Raw genomic sequence first — 19,341 nt, forward strand, 5'->3', positions numbered from 1 at the left:
GGGACAGCCCCCAGCCCCGCCCCCAGGGCGTGGCCAATCCAAAGCCGAGCCCCTCTCGAGCCGTGGGCCCTGTCCATCAAAGCTGGGTTCCTCTGCGCCTTGGGGTTTCCGGGGTAACGGCTTTAGCGCCGCCACCAGAGTCCAGCTGACTTTCCCTAACTGAGCCTGGAACCGCCGTCTTCTGGCTGCGCTGGCTGCTTCTCTGTCCTGGGCCGCTAAATTCGCCAAACCTCCCTGCCTGCCCGCGAACTCCACGGTGCCCGCCCTTTGCCTTCCTGCCCGGTTATCCGCGGGGTTTGCGAGGAATCACGCGAACTCTCTGCTGGTGGGTTCCGAGCGTCGATTGTCCCCCGCGGGCCCCTGCTCCTTCCGCCCCGTCTCCCTCTCTCGGTTCTTGCCTCTGGGCGCTGAGTAGGCAGGGCCGAGTCCCACCTGCGGGGGGCCGTGAGTGGCCTTTCCCCGCCCCTCTTGAAGTCAGTCTGCCCGCTCGTGGTTGAGATCTGTGAGCCCTCATGCGGGGCAGCCTTTTGCTGGGAATCGGGGAGGAATCTTGACAAGCTGGATCATTCCCCAAAAGGAAGTTTCCCGACTGCTCTCTTCTCCCTTCCTTCCTGAGGCGGACACACAAGTCACTTTCTTCTTGAGGAGTCTCCGCCCCAGGCCATTGCCTTCTCCAGCTTTTCCCTCACTTCTTCCCTGATCCGTTTTGCAACTGAACAAAGAATAGAATGTGGGAGGAAGGAACCCTGCGTGGCTTGGGCTCTCGACCCACACACATTCCATAGGAAAATACCCTTCATGTTTCTAACAAGCAACAAGAAGTTCCTTTAGAATTAAGGGCTTGTTTATCAAGCAAGAGTTTGCAAGATTAATCTGTGAACTCATCAATGAGCCCACTACATTATTTTCCTTCTGACTGAAGATCCCTCTCCCCTATCATCAGTAAGTCCCCAATCAATCGAAAACCTTTATCTCCCAGAGAGGGCACTTCTGGTTTGGGTTTTAGTTGAAGTTATTTTGATAAAAGCAACAGAGCGTGAATGACGGTGGCTAGCTCTGGTAGATAGGGGGGATATATGTTGGAAGGATTCTGCAGTAGTTCTCAGAACCAGAAACAGGCCTTGGAAAGGACAGGAAACTGAGCAGCTCTGGGGACGTCAGCAGCTGGACTTGTGGCTTCTCTTTGGACACTGCCATTAAGGTAACAGCTTCAACTAGCTCCATCCAGTTCTGATCTTTCCATTTAAGTTTTAAAATTTGGTAACGCTTAGATCAGTTGCCCACTCCTAGGAGGTGGCTAGGGGTCAGGGTCAAGTTGCACAGGCATGTTTCTTCAGTTCAGGCTGTCCAGGTTGGGGCTGTTCCCAAAGAAGGCCAGTTGTGAACAGGGAATCACCCTGATTGGTATTACTACAGAATGTATTCTGATTATTGGTCCTATACAGATGGTTCTCTTCAATTTAAACGAAAGATCCCTTGAGGGCAGGCACCGTATCTTCACTTTTATATGCCCACAGCACCTAAAATACCTGGTACACAGTAGGTGCTTAATATATGTTTGCTGAATTAATGAATGTGAAATCCAAAAGTGCCCTAAACTCCACCCATATTTTGCTCCTAGGTAAGGTCGCTAACAGAGTGATTCCCAGTCAATTTTACATTTTGCCTCTTAAGAAATGTGACATTCCCAACAGTAGGTACTTCTAACCCGAAGGATGGGGTGTGTGTCCTCCCAAGGAGGCATGCCAGAATCTTAGGGAGGTGGTATGGATTGAAAAGGTCCTCAGGGTAAAGGGCAGCTTTTCCCTAAATGTGCAGAGTGATAACCAGCACTCCCTTTTGTGTCTCTCTAGAAGTCCCAAATTCTGGAGGCTGGGGGAAGGAGAGTCTCACCTGTCTCTAGCTACTGTCTCCAGCTCTGTTGTCTAAATGCTTCCTTGCCAATGCCAATGCCAATGCCAATGCCTATTGCCTCCGGCAGTTCCCTGTGGTACTGACCTACCTCTGCCTCTGCAGCCTCTTGGAGCTTGCACCAGGCTGCCAAACTTAAGGCATGCTTCTTCCTCCACCTGGAAGGAAGACACTTCCGTATTCTTTCCAGCTCTTATAGACAGTCCCCACAACAGAGTTGCCTGGACGTCTGGTAATACAGTTTCATTTTAATGGTCTTTACAGGGCACTGAGGCATGGACGAGTGCTGGGTAGTAGTAGCATAGGATTAAGCATTGTAGAGGATCCCTACAATACACCTGGAACACTATTTTCTATGACACACAAACCTTTTACTGAGTCTGGTTCATCCTGCTAGGCTTGCTCTTCACTGTTAGTGATTTTCTCTCAGGGCCTTGTATATGCAAGCTACTTCCAACACCCGGACTCCAGACTACCAAACTCCACTGCATATATCTGACTCCTAAATTGTGGATAGGATTCAAATTCCTTCCCTTTGGCCAAACAGAATGACCTCTGTTCAGTTGTCCCAGACTTTCCAAGACCATCAAAGAAGGTTTCTTGTATTAAAAAAGAACAAACAGGGAAACGGACTTTGGCCCAGTGGTTAGGGCGTCTGTCTACTATATGGGAGGTCCGCGGTTCAAACCCTGGGCCTCCTTGACCCGTGTGGAGCTGGCCATGCGCAGTGCTGATGCGCGCAAGGAGTGCCGTGCCACGCAAGGGTGTCCCCCGCGTGGGGGAGCCCCACGCGCAAGGAGTGCGCCCGTGAGGAAAGCCGCCCAGCGCGAAAAGAAAGAGCAGCCTGCCCAGGAATGGCGCCGCCCACACTTCCCGTGCCGCTGACGACAACAGAAGCGGACAAAGAAACAAGACGCAGCAAATAGACACCAAGAACAGACAACCAGGGGAGGGGGGGAAATTAAATAAATAAATAAATCTTTAAAAAAAAATAAAAAATAAAAAAAAATAAAAACGAACAAACAAAAAACCCATAAGCAGACACCCTAAGTCTGTAGTTCCCCAACTGCACTGAGGCATACCAGGGTGCCACAATGAATTCACAGGGATGCCACAGGACATTTTAAGTTTTTGAGGGAAATACAGTGATACTGAATATCTGTTGGACATTGCACAAACTGCTAGTTCAAGGTAGTTCATGGTTTCAACATTAGATTGTGCTGCATTACTTTCCATGATGTTATGTATTTACAAAACTGAGTTTCTGTTGTTTGCTGTGATAAAAAACAAGAACTATACAAAAGATGATGCGGTACCAGAAATGAGAGTGGTAGTGCCCAAGCTGTTTCCAAGGTTTGGGAAGTTATGCAGAGGCCAACAAGATTACACATCCCAATAGTAAATAATCGTGGTTATACAAGAACAAAATAAAAAGCATTATATTTTCTTCCAATTTGTGTACACATTTTTAAACAGCTACAAAGTTGTTGGGACATAAATACTTCTTAAGTTGTTGGGGACTAAGTACTTAAAGGGAACTGTTAGGTATTTCTTTTGGCCTCGGATGTTGTGAAAAAATTACTGAAACACTAAGGCTTCCATAATAGGGAAAGTTTGAACCTCTGTCCTAAATGAATGAAGGGAAGCAATGAAAGAATGAAGGAATATCATGGGCATTGTACTTGATCTCACACCTGTCCTTTATAAACTCACCAGGTGCTGTGCCTTTGGGACAGTTTTTCTTATTGGGTTGTTCATGATTCCCTCTGGGAGGTTCTACTCTTTCAGTAGTGGAAGGTTGTTCACGATGGGATGGATTAGAGGTGTTAGAGCACCCCTAGGGACTGGGGATGGTATTGGGGATGGGAGTCGCAGCTTGGAAGCCACACCCGCGCTGAGCAGCTGGCCCAGAAGGTCAGAAGCAGAGGAGAGAAGCGGAGCCGAGGGCAGAGGGACCCTTTGCCTGCCTCTGCTTGGTCTCCTGCTGGGCGCCGCCAGGCAGGAAGAGTCTATTTGGCAAAGGCGATCCCCAGAGACCCGCTCCACTTTGCGCCCCCTGGAGGCCTCACTGAGTCTGTTGAACCTGACGGACGTGCTCTCTCACCGCCACGGGAAATCTGGGGGCTTTCGAGTACCCCACTCTGGGGAAGGGAGGGGGTGGTCGCAGCCCCACGTACGTGCACGCTCCCCCCCCATCCCCCCGATCCCCGCAGGCGTCCTCAGGTGACTGGCAGGCGCCGTCCGGGCGCAAAGGCGGCAGAACCCGCGGGTCCCTAGCTCCCTGGCTCATACATTAAAGATGCGGAGGCGCCAGGACTGCGGTGCCACAAACATGAAGACAAATTTTTAATCCCGAGCAAGAAGATGCCGGGAGATGGGGGGCGCAGGAGAAAAATGAATTAGGATTTTATTATGTGTTTTATTATGCTGTAATTGAACAGGATTAGGTGAGAATACAATATATTTCTGATGCGGCTGGAGGAGGGGAGGGGGGAGGAGGGGAGGAGGGGAGGGGGGAGGGGGAGGGGGGAGGGGAGGGGAGCGAGGCTGACAGCAAGTCAGCGACAGCGGGGCCCGCAGGAAAGGCACAGGCCTCGGCTCCAGTGTGTCCCAGGAGAGCGCGGAGCGGCGTGGATCGGGCCGAGGGGGCCTCGCCTCTTTTCCCTGGCAGTTTAGGCCAGAATAGGTGTGTGTGACTACAACTGGGGGGACAGGGTTAACCTCAGGTCCCGCTGGATATGCTAGGCAGAGGAGGGGACGGCGTGGGAGCTGAAGGGCTGGGGACCTCGCAAGCCCGCCCTAAAGGAAAACCGAATCACAGAGGGACATGGCTGTTGAAAATACGGGGTGTTCTGGACCCCTGGTGTCCTGGAGGCCAAGGAATTTACACCCGCTCCTAACATCCCCTGCGCACACATGGCTCTAGGTCAGCAAACGTTGCCGGAGCGCCCACCTTGTCCCGGCCGTCTCCTATTGCAAGGGGGCCAGGGCTCCCAGACACCTCCACGCATATCCCACCCAATTCCTGTCCTCTTCGTAAAGGACCGTGTCTACACAGGCCTACCCCGGCAGTGCCCACCCCACAACGGCGCGGCGCCCCCACGTGGTTTCCTCAGGTGGAAGGAGCCCGGGTGAGCCCAGAAGCTGGGCCGTGGGTGCGGGGGGTGGGGGGATGACCCGTCCCGTCAGCCCTGGAGCCGCCTCCCTCCCCGAGCTCTCCTCTGGGTCCGCCCCGGCCCGGGCAGCTTCATTAAGGGCGGCCGCCGGCGCCGCGGCCTCACCTGCGGCAGCGCCCCGCGCGCTCCGCCAGGGACCCGCTCCTGGCGGTGATGAAGGGGCCCATTAGCCGCTTCTACCTTTAGGGCGGCCGGGCCGCTCTCCCCACCTCCCAATTAGGACCTTAGAAACCGTCAACCAAGATGAATAGTTGCCCGGCTCCGGGGCAGGGAGATGAGCCCAGATAGCGCGGCAGCACCGCTCGCTCGGCGCGGGCCAGCTGGGTGCGGGCCAGCGGGGTGCGGGCCAGCGGGGTGCGGGCCGGCCGCGCCCCTGCGAGCACTGTCCCTGCACTCCCGCCCCCTCCCCCGCCGCGCGGCTCGCGCTCTCAGGTGAGCCCAGCAATGGGGGCGGGGGTGTCGGGGCCTGAACCCTCTTCCCTGCTCCGTCTCGGGCACGGGCGCGCTCCAAGACAAAGTATGGTTTTTAGGGAGTGGGGATGGGAGGTGCACCCTCTCCAGGGGGCTCCCCTAGCCCTCCCCAGTGACCTTTTTTTTTTCGAGAGAGAGATTTCCTTGACTCCTCTCCTCCACATCAACTCTTCCTTTGATTTCCTCTCTTTGCTCCCTGTCATATTTTTCAGGATATGTTCCATATTGTTACCTTTTCCTTTATTTGTGTGACCATATCATTGATATCTGTCACGCCCGCTTCTCTGTGGCTTCCAGGAAGAAGGGGACCGTGGGTCTCAGAGCACCTCCAGTACTCCAGTAATTGTGTGTTGAATGAATGAGTGGGTCAACAGGCTCCTTCCCTGTGTGGCTTTTTTTTTTTAGGAGGCACTGGAAACCGAATCAAGACCTCCCATGTGGGAAGCAGGTGCTCAACTGCTTTAGCCACATCCACTCCCCTTCCCTGTTTCCCTTGTGTTCTTACAGGAACATCTGCTCCCTGGGTAAGCCCCCCTCCTTACACACTCTCACAGCACCTGCACTCTTCCTTCCTAATTCATAGTGTAATTGTAATTTATTAATTATTTCTGTGATTATCAGTTGAACATGTTTGCTCCCGTGAGGCCATAGCTGATGGAGGGCAGGCAGGGGCCGGGCACGCAGCTGTATCCCCAGCGCCTGGCAGGCAGGAGCCAGGGGCTTAGCCTGACAGCAAAGGAGCTTTAAGGCTCTTCCGACCTCTTTTTAAAAAAAATTTTTTTTTAGGGCTCTGATCCCTGGAGAGGCACAGTTGCTTGCCAGAGGTCACACAGTGGGCTAGAAGCAAAGCCAGGACTGAAACAACTTTTCTCTCCCACTCCCTGGCTTTGCTCCAAAGGTTCCATCATCTGGGACCCTGAGGAAACTCCTGAATTCTGAGGTTTCTAAGCTTTGGGGAGCCTGCGGGCTGGTTCCAGGCATCTCTTCCTTTGGCTGTGGTGTTAACTCAGCACTGAGCCTCTCCCCCCTCCTTCCTCTGTAAAGGGTTTGGGACCCAGGGACTCCCTATACTGTGTCAACAAGGGCAAATTCTTCCCCCTCAACGCTCAATTCTGGTTTCTCTTCCTTGGATGCAAAACTAGGCCACCCCGGTCTCTCTAGCCCTCCTGGGGTGAACAGTCTCTGGTCCACCTCCCCCACCCCCACCTCCGCAGCAGCAGAGGGGAAAAATAATGACTTGGGACCAGAAAATGGAAAGGAACTAAAGAAGAGTGCTGAACAGAGTAGGGGTTTGAGTTCTTCCTCCACCACATCACATCCCTGGGGTCACCTCTCTAGAACCCACTTAATCTAGTGGGGAAGGGGGCGGGACTGGGTTTGCGGGTGGGGGCGAGATCGATACATCACTGGGTTTTGATGACCGCAGGCTTTCACCTTGCAGATAATGGGGTGAGCGGCGGTAAACTCTCCCCTGCAGAGCGGGCTCCCCCGGCCTTAATGAGATAATCAATACTTGTTCTCAGCTTAATTTCCATCTAATTGCTCTTTAACGACGCCGGATAATGGGCCGCCTCCTGTGAAGGAGCTGGCTGGGAATCGGACCCGCCTCGGATTCCCGCCCCTCCTCCCCGCGGGTGGGGTGCCCTCGCGCAGGTGGGATGGGGGCGCCCGGAGCTCCCGGGAGTGGCTGCAGCTCCCTCCGCCCGCCTCCCCGCCCGGCAGCGCCACTGGCCTGCGGCTCTCTCGGCCCCCGCCGGGGGGCGCTCCAGGCCTTGGTTGCGGGATCGCGGCCTGAGGCTCTCGGTTTGGGCTCCGGGTTACCTACCAGGCTGGGCCGCGGAACCGCGCGGTGCCCTCGCCTCCGGCCGGCGCCTCACCCTCCCTGCTACTCCCCCGGCGAGAGAAGTCGAGGCTGAGCCCCCAGCCGCGGCGGCAGTCCTGTGGTCAAGCCCTTTCCTCTTCTCCGTTCCCACCTCCAACCAGCCGGGTGCCCAGGCCTTAGGTGAGTGGCTGTGTGTCTGCCTCTAGGGAGGGCTCCCACCGTAGTTTACCCTGTGAGGTAACTGGACTGTCTCCTGCGAGGAAACCTGGTCACCACAGGCAAGGAGGGGAGGGGTCAAGGACAAGGGAGGTGGGTGGCGACCCCTAGGCACCATGGCTCAGAGTGCCCGCTGATTCCCACTCCTCCCTCCCAACCCCCAGCCATCGCAGCCAGGAAGGTTCCTGCCAGCACCAGCCCACCAGCCGCTCAGGTGGTAACTTGATTTCTCTCTCCTCCCACCTCCCTGTCCCTGTCTCCACACTAGGAAAGGCGCAGGGGTCCAAGGCCTGTTGAACATCCTGGCCTGATAGAGGACCACCTGCCACCACCCCTCCAGTTCATTTTTCTTCTCTCTCTCTCTTTTTAAAAAATATTTATCTATTTATTTCCCCTCTTCCCTTCCTCCTGTCCTGCTGTTTTTGCTGTCTATGTTGTCTTCTCTTATCATTATCTCTCCTCCAGGATTCACCGGGATTCCATCCTGGAGAACTCTGATGGGGAGAGAGGTTCCCTGTCAATTGCGCCACCTCAGTTCCTGGTTTTACTTTGCCTCTCCCTGGCATCTCTTTTTGTTGTGTCATCATCTTGCTGCGTGACTCACTTGTGCAGGGCACTGGCTCGCCATGCAGGCACTTGTGCAGGCACTCCCTCGCTGTGTGGGCATGCTTTCTTTTCTTCTTTTTCACCAGGAGGCCCCAGGGATCAAACCCAGGTCCTCCCATAAGATGGGCGAAAGCTCTTGTCACCTGAACCGCAGTGGCTTCCCTCTTTTCTTCTCCTGATGCAGACCCTGAGTCACATCGGCCTCAGGTGCCCAGATGCTGTAACCAACAGGGTCTCCATCACGTCTCCACCTCCTGATCTCTTGCCATCTGGGCATGCACTCACCTGCATTTCTACAGCTTGGCTCCTGAAAATGAGGTATTTAAATTTGAGACACCAGCTGCAGTTTTGGCTCTAGCTGCACAGCAACTGCAGCTAAACAGACAAAGATGCAGCCACTGTGGCAGGGCAGGTCTGAGGCTGAGAGCCATGCCTTGGACCTAGGCAACTCCAGGTTCACCTCTTAGCTCTGCTGCTCACTGGCCAGACTTACCTGACAGGTCCGAACCTTGGTTTTTCTCATCTAAAGAATAAGGTTAATAATTCTACCTCACAAGGGTCTTTTAAGTGTGAAACAAGCTAATGTATGAAAATTTCTTGCCATGATGTCTGGCTCATTGTAACCATTTGATAACAGATGGCTGTTGTTATTGTTGTTATTGCATGTTACAGCTGAAGGAACCATTTAAATTCAAGGATGACAAACTCAAAGGCTACAGGGCAGGCAGGAATCTCGAGTGAGGGAAGGAGGCCAGGACTGGGCTGTGACGAGTTACAGAGAGCCAGCTCCATCTACAGCAGCAGCCAGTATTCACCCTCCATTGTTGCTGGGTGAACCAGATATCCCGATTTTTTTATGTTTTTGTTTTTGTTTTTCAAAAAAAATCTGCCAGCACCAGCAGCTCAGATATTAGCTCTTATTTCTCTTACCACCCACTTCCCTGTCTCAGCACTAGAGACAGCTGGGAATTTTCCCCAAGATCTCTGTGTAGAACATTACAGCATTGTAATTGTAGTATTGTACTGTACCTTATAATGTTAGCAAAATTCAATGTGACTCTTGCTCAGAAGCACACAGCTACAGATTTAACATTAACTAGATTCAGCTCCATCAAAAATGTATAACTATGCACTTCCTCACTGGTTATCTTTACTCGGATCAGTCCGTTATCTGTACCTTCACATCCATACCAACCCCCCATCCTTGTCACCCCAAGATTGCCCAACTGCAGGTACCATGCATACCTTATGATTAACTGAGAAAAGCAAAAACTAATTTTTCCAGACCCTTAGTAGAAGAAGTGTCACCCTAATGATTAACTCTCTTTGTTTCAACCTACATAAAAGCTGTGAGAAAAGTCCTTAACGGAAAGGCAGATTGGAGTCATCCCTGTTTCCTGTCCTTCTGCCGGGATTAATAAATCTGTTTTCTCTCCTGACCATCCTGGTGTCACCAGCTCATCTGTTTCAGGCAAGAACCCAGAGGGACTCCTTTGGGACTTCATTTGCAACATCCTGGCATGACAATTCTGGCCAGAAAATTATGGATTTTTGATATAAAGTTTCCCAGTGTTTAAATATTGGCCGTTCGATAAAAATTTTTCAAGCACTATGCCAAATACAACATGTCTGAAGGCTGAATTCCACCTGCATTTCTCAGAAGAAACTGAAGTTCAGATGGGTCATGGCTACTGGCAAAGCTGAGGCCTGGATTCTAAGGCAAAACAAAGATTTCTCATAGGAGATAATTCCTAGACTATGAGGTCTTTTTAGCCTCAACTGCTGTAGATGCTGCCCTTTGCAGGCAATGCCTGGCTTTTTGGCTGGTGTTGGTACCTGGCAGCTCCAGAAACACAAGCTCTGGTTCACAGTTGCCTTCTCTCTTGTGATAAATCCAAATTCTTTTAAAGTGTTATAGAGAGAAGTGTGACAGCAAGTCAATAGATGAATATAAGTATGAGGATCCAAGAGAACTCAACCCCTAATTTAAAGCTCCGTATTTAAACATATATATAGAGAGAGAGGAGGTACCAGGAATTGAACCTAGGACCTCATATATGGGAAGCAGGCACTCAACCACGGAGCTACACCCACTCCCTAAAGAGCTTAACTTCAGGGTGACTCCACTCAGCAATTTTCCACTTGGTTCCCCTGCATCAGGGGACAAAGGCAGCAGGAAGTTTGCTGGGCAGAGTCCTTCTGATATCCATCTTCTGTTACCACTTTTCTTGTACCATATACTTGGGGGAAATGGTAGAAAAGGTCCAAAGGCATTCAGGGTTCTGTGAGGGTAAGCACTTCAGCATGAAGGCTAGGCTTATGGATTTTTTAATTAATTAATTTTTATTTCTTTTTTTGTTTGAGAAATTGTGAGTTAATAAAAAAATCACGTATACCATACAGGATTCCCATACACTGCCCCACCACGACCACCTTACATTGTAGTGACACATATGTTACAAATTGTAGCAGTTGATATTATTGATAATTTCCAAAAAGAAATAGTGGATTATGTTTATAAACAGATCTTTTTCTCTGGGCATATTACCTTATATAGGATTCATAGGTTTCCTTGATTAAGTAATCAGGTAAACCTCTTATGCCAGTAGGGTGCTGAGTCCCCACACTTTGGTGGGTGGGGACTCACAGATAAAAGGCATGGCAAAGGACAGAATTGACGGTTATTAATGTTGGAGTTTTGATGTTGGAGTTTGATGCTGAAGCCTTAAGCTGGAGCCCCGGGATGTAAGCTCACAGAGGAAACAGAAGCAAACCTCAGGAAGAGAGAAAACTTGAGCCCAGGAAAAAGAAGCCTGAGGAAGGGAGGAACCCAGGAAGCCTGAACCCTTGTAGACGTTGGTAGCCATCTTGCTCTAACACGTGGAAGTAGACTTTGGTAAGGGAAGTAACTTATGCTTTATGGCCTGGTAACTGTAAGCTCCTACCCCAAATAAATACCCTTTAAGTACCAGCGAATTTCTGGTATTTTGCATCAGTACCCCTTTGGCTGACTAATACATAAATGATGAAGGAGTATCATCACACAATTTCTGCTATTTGGTATATTTTCCCCACAAACCATCCTACTGTTAACATGTATTAGTATTGTATATTTGTTATAGTTCACAAGAGAACATTTTCCTGTTTGTACTGTTAACCACAGGCCATCCGTCATTCACCACGGGGTTCACTGTGGCTTATGGACTTTTGAGCATGCTCAGAGGTCCCTGCTGAGCTTCATGCTCGTTCTCTCTAGCCTACCACTTTCACTGGTACTGAATGGAGCTGGCAGACGTTCTCTCCTCAGCATTAGACTCATCACATTTTTTTTTAATTTTTAAAATTTGTTTTTATTTTTTAATACAGCACCCTTTTTTTCTTTTTTTAAGACTTATTTTATTTCTCTCCCCTCCCCCCCACTCTGCCAGTTGTGTGCTGTGTCCATTCGCTGTGTGTTCTTCTGTGTTCGCTTGTATTCTTGTCAGCGGCACTGGGAATCTGTCTTTTTTTGCTGCGTCATCTTGCTGCATCAGCTCTCCTTGTGTGTGGCACCATTTCTGGGCAGGCTGCACTTTTCTTGTGCTGGGCGGCTCTCTTTACGGGGTGCACTCCTTGTGCATGGGGCTCCCCTACGTGGGAGATACCCCTGAGTGGCACGGCACTCCTTGCGCGCATCAGCACTGTGCGTGAGCCAGCTCACTACATGGGTCAGGAGGCCTGGGGTTTGAACCCTGGACCTCCCATGTGGTAGGTGGACGCTCTATTAGTTGAGCCAAATCTGCTTCCCTCATCACATTCTGATGATCTCGTGGGGCCTGGGCATCTTCGTGTGGTTCAAGTGCCTGAAAGACTAGTAGCTCCTGGCCGACTGTTAGTACTCTTTATTTCCCACCAGCCCTTGTGGAAACATCTCACTATTCCTTTCTTGGAATTCTAAGCATACATTAACAAGTTCTGCCTTGAGTTGAATAAACAGTTCAGCTCAGGGGAGTCTTGAATTCAGCCCCGTGGAAGCCAACACTAGACTCTGTTTATGTCTTTTTTTCTTTTTTGTTTATGTATTAAGAGGAAAGACTGAAAGTGGGATGTGAGCAAGAATATTGTGGACTTGGGGTCCAAGATCTCCCTTCCTGGGGAAAACTTCCTCAATACTATGTGGTCTTGATGGGGCTCTTGGGCAGATGGCCCCCTCCTCTTAGAGGGGTTGTCTTAGTTTTGGTTCCCTGAAGCACATCCTGAGACATTTGGAGATTTGGATGCAAGAAGTTTATTTAGGAGATTATCCCAGAAAACACAGTGAGAGAAGGGAGGAAAACCAATAAAAGGTGCATTAATAAGTGGTTACAACTGAAGGCAACTGGGGCTCAGTCATGCTGGGGACCGTCTATAAGAGGGTACAGAATACATCTCAGAATTATCCACTGAGGGGAAACCGCCAGGTTTTGGTTCCCTGTGCCTTAGTTAACTCCATGGCATTTCTAGCTTGCCCTGAGAGCCACCTGAGCTCACTCTAGGGGCCAGGAACTCCCTCAGGCAGAGAGACACAGGAGACTGTACAGGAACTGTCTGCAGATAATCTTTGGGTGGGCCAGGGTAGATGAGGAGGTAACACCACCTGCTGCAAGGAGGAACTCATGGACCATGCTGGCCATTTCTTGGCCACAGTAATTAATTCCTGTTAAGCACATCACCCAACCAGGGTCAAACATATGTCTGAGATTTGATATATTGATGCTTTTTCTGGAAGCCCTAAGAACTGATAGGTGGGGTAACCAATCAGAACAGCAAACAGTCTTGGCCCCTAACATGAGGAAGGGGAGGAGTGAATAATGGCTTAATAAGGGAAGCCTGTAAGTCCAAACACACTGCTAGAGGACCTGGATCTACAGTTTAGACACGTATTTCTGTTCTTTTCTCCCAGTCTGTTTCTTTCTCCCATTCCTGGATAAACTCTTTTTACTGGCCTAACTAAACTGGCATGCTCTTAAATTCTTTTATGTTAAGAATTCCTCTAGCCAAGAACCTAGTGGAATCCACCATCCCCCGATTTCAGAGTCTAGGTGATTAATCAACCTTCTTAGCCTCTCAGAACAAAATTTGGCTAAGTCATCATGCCAGATGGGAGCTACAGTCGCCATCTCAAAGTTGAGAAACTTAGTGAGGAAAAGAGAGTTGCCTCCTGAGATATAGGAAGAACAGCAAGCTGAGGAAATTTTTGGGCCTGGTTCCATTTTGCATGTCTTAAAGCTCATTAAACTTACCTGAATGCCTAGCTATCCAGAGAGCCAGTCTCTTTTGACTATTTCAGCTTCCATTTTGTAGCACTACTTGTAGCTGAATTATAATGGTTATCTTCCCAATTTGCCATCCCAACTTTTTCCACTTGTTTTTACATACTAACTTACCTATAAAAATATCCTCTACTTTTTTGTTATGAAAAATAATTTTACAGAATAAAGGAATAATGGACATTATGCTCAACCATTGCCTCATTCCAAATTCTCTTATGGTGTTGTAACTGAGGGTTAAGAATTAATAAATAGGGAAGTGGATTTGGCTCAATGGATAGAGCATCTGTCTACCACATGGGAGGTCCAGGGTTCAAACCCAGGGCCTCCTGACCCATGTGATGAGCTGGCCCATGCACAGTGCTGATGTGCACAAGGAGTGCCGTGCCAGGGGGTGGCCCCTGTGTAGGGGAGCCCCATGCACAAGGAGTGCGCCCCGTAAGGAGAGCCACCCAGCATGAAAAAAGTGCAGCCTGCCCAGGAGTGGTGCCACACACATGGAGAGCTCATGCAGCAAGATGACGCAACAAAAAGAGACACAGATTCCCAGTGCCACTGACAAGAGTATAAGTGGACACAGAAGAATACACAGTGAATGGACACAGAGAGCAGACAGCTGGGGGGGCGGGTAGGGAAGGGGAGAGAAATAAAATAAAAATTAAAAAATCTTTAAAAAAATAAAAAAATAAAACAATCCCTTAAAAAAAGAATTAATAATTATGAGTACTGAGTTATTATATAGATTCCTTCCAGTATATTATACAATAGCCAAAGGTTAATATCTGAAATTATTGAAACTGGTTAAGGCAACCTTTCCCTTTGTATATGGTCATCTCAAACCAACAAGCTGCCATTGTGATTATTCCAGACAGATCTTATCTTTGTATATGGTCATTTCCAGTTAAGACCTGCTACTATGATTATTCCAGGTTGATTGTACCCTTGTATATGAACATTTCTATTGAAATGGTAACCACACCACCCTCCTATGTTTGAAATCTGTAAGAAAAACTTGTAACTGACCTTGTTCTGTACTCTTCCCATCCTCAGATGCCTTATCTTTGATAATGATTGTCTTGTGTGCAAAGTAACTTTGTGACTCACCATGTTTTTTTTTTTTAAGATTTATTTTTATTTATTTTTTCCCCTTCCCCTCACCCCACCCCAGTTGTCTGTTCTCTGTGTCCATTTGCTGCGTGTTCTTCTTTTTGTCCGTTTCTGTTGTTGTCCGTGGCACAGGAATCTGTGTTTTTTTGTTGTTGCATCATCTTGCTGCATCAACTCTCCATGTGTGTAGTGCCATTCCTGGGCAGGCTGCACTTTCTTTCACGCTGGGCGGCTCTCCTTACAGGGTGCACTCCTTGTTTGCATGTGGGGCTCCCCTACGTGGGGGGCACCCCTGTGTGGCATGGCACTCCTTGTGCATGAGCACTGCACATGGGCTAGCTCCACACAGGTCAAGGAGGCCCGGGGTTTGAACCGCGGACCTCCCATGTAGCAGACGGATGTCCCATCCATTGGGCCAAGTCCGCTTCCCCTCATCGTGGTTTGGTACCACTCCCATCCTGTTCAGCCCCTTAATATTTATTAACAGAAGGAATCTGAGCCAGCTCCACCGCAATTACTCATTAGCTAAACTGCTAAGCCTGGATATTATAAAACCATCAGGATTACTGCAGTTCCTGGAGGTAGTTTTTGAGCCCTTAGGCCACTGTCCTCCTTTGCAATGCACAAGCAAATAAACTCTTTCTCTCTTTGAAACCCCCATGTCTCAGGACATTGGTCATTAATGAAGTGTATTGGGCAAGAATCCACTTTTACTTGGTAGTTCAATGTTCACTGATAATACAGATGATAAACATTTACATGGTTGTGATCAGTATCCATATGCTCCTCTTTTTCATTTAACCTTATTTCCCTAAACATATTTATACTTTACAAGAGTCCATCTATTTATCATAGTATGTAGCTACTAAGTATTCCATCTTAATGATCTATGTTAAGCCTTTTTTTACTTAACTGATTCTAATGGTCACAGGAAGAAGTACAATTCCATCTCTAATGAGTCAGTCTGGACCATCTGTTTCACTTCTGCTTCTTCCTCAAAGTTGCAAGCACACTATTTTCACCCACTGTCAAAACAGGGCTTGGGGAGCGCATGCAGCTCAAGTGGTTGAGCACCAACTTTCCATGTATGAGCCCGGGTTTGATTTCCAGTACCTCCTAGAAACAAACAAAAATCCAACTCTCATAGGCGAGCATATGTAGTTAGTGGTTGAGCACCTGCTTCCCATGTACATGGTCCAATCCCTAGTACCTCCTAAAAAAAAAGTAGAAAGAGAAAAAAAAAGAGTGCATACACACACACACACACACAAACAGGGCTGGTAGAATTGGGAGAGTGAGATTCTTCCTCTCTTACCCACTTTCTCTCTTGCCCTTTCATACACACACATAAAAAGTTCACATTATTCCATGCTACCTTTTCACACTTGGAAAAGCTCTAATTTTTATCTTGCCTATCTTAAAGAAACTGAGAATTTTTGATGAAGGTACTATTAGTCTAGAAAGGCAAACCCATTTTAATGAAATATGAATGAGTTTGTATGTCTAGGCTCTTTTTTAGACCAATGCCTATGCCATCTTCCATGCTTGTAGTTTGGGTTTCAATATTTGTTTCTTATTTTAATTCCAGTGGCCCATCATACTACAACTTGTTTCTTCTAGAACAAATACCTGGTATACTAGATTTTTCTCGCTCCAGAGCCAAATTGAAAAAAGAAGCATCTCTCTCTTTCTGTGAAGCAGTTGAACATGGCCAGTTACTATTACTATTAGCCAGTTACTACTACTACTACTGAAACCAGCTAGTAAGATAGGGAATCAATAGATGGATCTGGAACCTGGCAAGAAGTCCACATGGACATCAATAACCCAAGATGGCTGCTGGAAGACCCTCCCCAAGATTCTGCCATTCAGAACAAGATTTCCTCTGGAAGCCAGGAGAAGCCCCAGATATTCCCCAAGGACTTTATCATTGGACCCTCCCAGGGGATTGATGGGTGGGGTAATCAATCAAAACAATAAACAGTTGGGACTCCTCCTATGCCATTAGCAAACGGGTGGAATAATAGTTCAAAAAGCAGGCACAGGGAAGAGGATTTGGCCCAACTGATAAGCGAGTGCAAACCTAGGGCCTCCTGACCAGTGTGGAGCTGGCCCATGTGCAGTGCTGATGTGCGCAAGGAGTGTCATGCCATGCAAGGGTGTACCCCATGTAGGGGGACACGCAAGGAGTGCACCCCGTAAGGAGCCGCCCCACGCAAGGAAAGCACAGCCTGCCCAGGAGTGGCACCGCACACACGGAGAGCTGACGCAGCAAGATGACGCGACAAAAAGAGACACAGATTCCCAGTGCCCGCTGACAAGAATACAAGCAGACATAGAAGAACACACAGCAAATGGACACAGAGAGCAGACAACTGGGGGGGAGGGAGGGGAGAGAAATAAATAAAATAAATCTTTAAAAAGAAAAAGCAGGCACAAGGCTTAAATTCCCTCTCTCACCTTTGGACCCCTGCTCTTGCCTTCACCATGTCCTGGTGGCAGTGCGGGTCTGTGTGTCTAGCCCTGCCCTCTGTGTCCTGCTCTCGCCGTTTTTCCTCTGCCATGATGGCCACGCAAGTAAAACCTGGGCATTTATAATCCATAACGGGGAACTGTGCTCTCTGATCAGCCCTCTTTACCACTTTTCAGCCCCTTCCTCTCTACCTGGGACCCATGATCTGTTATTTTCTCCCATTTCTCTTCTCTCCCTTCCTTAATAAATTACTGGCCTAACTCAGCTGACATGCTCTTGAAATTCATTTCCGCAGCATAGTCAAGAACCTAAACAAAATCTGGTAACACTACTAGTACTAGTGGTAATAGTATTGCATGTGTTTGAGTCTTCCTCTTGGCCCCACATCATATTATAGGACAGTGGGAGTAGTAGCCTACAGTCTGGGAATAATCAAGGATATAACAGTATAACAGAAAACATGATATTTAGAGAGTCTCACTTTAAATATTTGTAGGCATATTTGAGTTCTCTACCTAAACTCTCTTTTGCAACCCAGAGCTCCCATTACCTCCACAGAGAAGTTATATTCACAGGAGAGATAGGGGTATATGGAAGGGATCAAAAACAGTGTTTTCAGTCAATAACTAGTTTATTAGTAACTAGTTACTCTTGAAAACAAATTTTATAAATGTGTGTGGATTTATTCATATATATACATGTACATATATATACATACACATAGAAACACTTATATTACCATACAGAAGGCAAATAGATTTATATTTGAATTTGATACTTGACTAGTTGAAGTACTTTATCTGTTGTTCCTTTACCACTCTTCTGTGTGACTCAGCAACCATGCCCTCAGTCTGAAGATAACATTGAAATCCAAAGCTTTTTCACACTAAACTACTGGGCATCTTTTATCTTAAATTTCAAAGAGTAAAACAAAACTAGAGGAAAGGGGATGTGGCTCAGCCAATTGGGTACCTGCCTACACATGGGAGGTCCTGGTTTAGGATTCTGGTGCCTCCTAAAGAAGACAAGCAGATGCCATGCCCAGCACAATGAGCTAGATGCCTAAATGAGCAGATGCCACAAGCCAGCAGATGCCATAGCCCACAAGGATCAGATGTGGCTCAGCCTCTTGGGCACTCCCCTCCCATGTAAGAGGAGCGGGTTCAGTTCAGAAACAATAAGCGGACAGACAAAAGAACCATCTGGGGGAAGGGGGGAATAAATTTTTAAAAACTACAAAACTAGAGTATTTTGTGTTGTAGTCTAAAGAAGTATGGTTGTCAGTTGTGAAAAGTAGAAATGTTATTTTTCCATGGATAGTATCACCATTTTGGAACGTTAAATTTGCTGCCTTGTGAACAAATAATTTTATATTGTGCTTTAACTTTTTAAAAATTATTGTTCTGGGGAAGCAGCTGTAGCTCAATCAGTTGGGCTCCCATCTACATATGGGAGGCCCTGAGTTCGTGGCCTGGGGCTCCTTGTGAAGGCAGGCCAGCCTGCAAGCGCCGTGGAGACCCAACTCAGCAAGATGAGGCAACAATAAGGGAGAGAAGTAAAAAAAACAAAACACAGAAGAGCATGCAGTGAATAGACACAGAGAGCAGACAGCCAGCAAGCCACAAGGGGGGCGGCTGTACAACCATTCTGATGTACAGAATGGTTAACAAAGCACTGTAGATATGAAATTTCCAAAAATTTAGGCAGGCCTATATTTTCTGTAAATAGCTTAATATCAAGAATGGATGTTGTTACAGAAACTTTTTATATTACTCGTTGATCTTGCATTAAGTTGATTTTTCTTAAAATTGATTTTACTTTTTTTGTTATTTTCTTTGGGTGAGGCATCTAGTTACTGGTTATTATAAGAATAAAAACATTCCTGAAAAAAACACAAAACACAGAGCTTACACAGCAGGTTAGAAAGTGAATCTTCCCATGTAATTTCTTACCAGGTTACACACTGACATTTTATACCTCGTTTCATCTTATGTTTTTAATTTGCATAGGACCCATTTCCTTGTAAGTCATTATATTTCAGTTATTTCATGGGTGAGTGGCTGAAAGAAAGGGAAGGTATGGTAATCTGTGAACTCCATGCTATGATGCAAACTGCATTCTATACCTCATTCCTTATTTAATGGAAGCATCTACAAGAAAGAAAAAAAAGTAGGTAGGACCTCTGTTCTTCAAAAAATTATAACTTTACACTCTTCACGTGAATCTAATCTCACTCATGTAGAAAGGATGCTGCCACCTGCTCTGGTCTTT

The sequence above is a fragment of the Dasypus novemcinctus genome, chromosome 6 (assembly GCF_030445035.2).
Source record: "Dasypus novemcinctus isolate mDasNov1 chromosome 6, mDasNov1.1.hap2, whole genome shotgun sequence".
NCBI lineage: Eukaryota > Metazoa > Chordata > Mammalia > Cingulata > Dasypodidae > Dasypus > Dasypus novemcinctus.